This window comes from Bison bison, unplaced genomic scaffold (assembly GCF_000754665.1).
Source record: "Bison bison bison isolate TAMUID 2011002044 unplaced genomic scaffold, Bison_UMD1.0 scf7180017864304, whole genome shotgun sequence".
NCBI lineage: Eukaryota > Metazoa > Chordata > Mammalia > Artiodactyla > Bovidae > Bison > Bison bison.
In genome coordinates this window covers 13,160,121-13,161,733 of record NW_011494876.1, presented here as the reverse complement: position 1 = coordinate 13,161,733, position 1,613 = coordinate 13,160,121, and the positions used below count along the sequence as shown (strand labels likewise).

The window sequence follows — 1,613 nt, the reverse complement described above, 5'->3', positions numbered from 1 at the left end:
GAGCGACCCCCGGCGTTCGCCCGCCGCGCCGAGGCCCGGGTGGTAACTCACCGGCCGCCGGGCCCGTCCGGGTCTGGCGCGCACCGACCCCTTCTCCGCGAGCGCTCCCGGGAGCCGCGCCGCGAGCCGGACCCCAGCCACCGCGACCCCTGGCGCCTGGCCCTGCGCCCGGAGGTGAGTGCGTGCCGGGCCGTAAGATCGGGCCGTAGGATCAGGCTGCCCCGAGGGCGCGCCGCTCCTCCCTTCCCCTCCCCGCTCCGGTTCCCGTTTCCGAAACTAAGAAACTGAGCTGCGGCCGGCGAAAGTCCCGCCGAGCTCCGAGACCCGCCGGTGCCTCCGTAACCCTGTCGGTCAGTCTGGCCCTTTGTCCAGCGGTGGAGGCCGAGGGGCTCTCATCCGTCTGCTCTCGGCCCCTCTCTACTCGTGTCTCCAGCGCCTCTGAGGGTCCTCTCATCTGTTCCAAATTTCTCGAGCTCTCTGTCCGTCCATCCGTCCCCACTCCTTCAGTGTTCCCCGCCCGCCTCTCCCTGGTCCCCATCTGTCTGCCCTTTGCCCTCCTGGCTCCCCATCACCCCATCCGATCCTGCCTCCGGCCACCCTCTAGATCCTGTCCTGTGGGAGCTGCGCCCCTGGCCCACGCTCGCCGCCCCCTGCCTGTCCGCCGCCTCTCTTTTTTTTACCACTGGGCTGAAACCAGGCTATCCACTGGGCCTCGCCTCCCGCCCCTGGGACCCTGCCCGGCCCAGCCGCCGCGGCGCCTCCTCTTCGCTTGCTCTCTTCTTTCAGTCTCTGTGTCTTTCTCCCCATCTGTCTCCGGGCTGGGCGTGGCTCGAGTCTCCACCATCCCCCCCATGCCATTCCCTGCTCTCCCTCCTCTGGTGGTCCCTTCCCAATCCAGATGCTTCCCCTGTAGGGGCCCAGCCAGGAGAGGGGAAGGGGTGGAGGAGAAGAGAGGTCAGGCGATAGAATTGCCCCACTTCCCCAACTCCTCTGTTTGTCCTTGTCAGGGAGGGGAGAGCCCACTGAGCCCCCCACTTGAACCCGGTGAGAAGGATTTGGAGTGAGTAGATTTGGAGTAGTGACATTCCTTTCTCTTCTGGCCCCTACACTATGCGCCTGGACCTTGTCTTCTTGTGCTCAGTTGCCTGTACCTATCACGTAGGTATGTTGTATATCTGTGTCTCCTTGTGTATTGTTTGCCCCCAGGTCTGGGACTTGCCCCTGTGTGTCCTTTTAAACATGTGTGGCTTGCCTGTGTGTATGTGTGTATGTTTGTTTGGGTGTCCTGAAGCTCTTTGTGCTCTTTGCAGCTATGTATGGACTGTTTTTTGTCACCAGACTCCCCTCTATGTGTTGGGATGTGTGCCCATGTGCCTGGAGGGTCCTGTGTTGCACACTGGGTATGTCATAGTGACCCACATACAGCCATCAGTGTTGGTGTCAGCCCCCCAGGCTCGTGTGTGTGTGTGCACGCGCACGCACTTAAATGTTCTCTGCACTGAGCTGCTGTGACCAGGCTGACCTGGTCACTGAGGGAGGTGACTGGTCCCTTGGGTTTCCTCGTTCCTGCTGTGGACTGAGCTGGGGTGTGGTGGACAAGCCAATAGAGGGCA

The 1,613-nt window shown here is 62.4% G+C and overlaps 1 protein-coding gene across 5 annotated transcripts in view; it reads left to right on the top strand.

The window, feature by feature from the left end:
* Positions 1-1,613, top strand: part of PRKCD (protein kinase C, delta) — a 30,579-nt gene continuing 28,966 nt past the window's right edge. For 4 of the 5 annotated variants that reach the window (XM_010851691.1, XM_010851690.1, XM_010851689.1 and 1 more), the window contains exon 1: positions 1-174. The gene's annotated coding sequence lies outside the window, so the exon portion shown is untranslated. Of the gene's footprint in view, positions 175-876; positions 1,163-1,613 lie in introns of those variants that run through there. The other variant, XM_010851685.1, reaches the window with a different exon arrangement.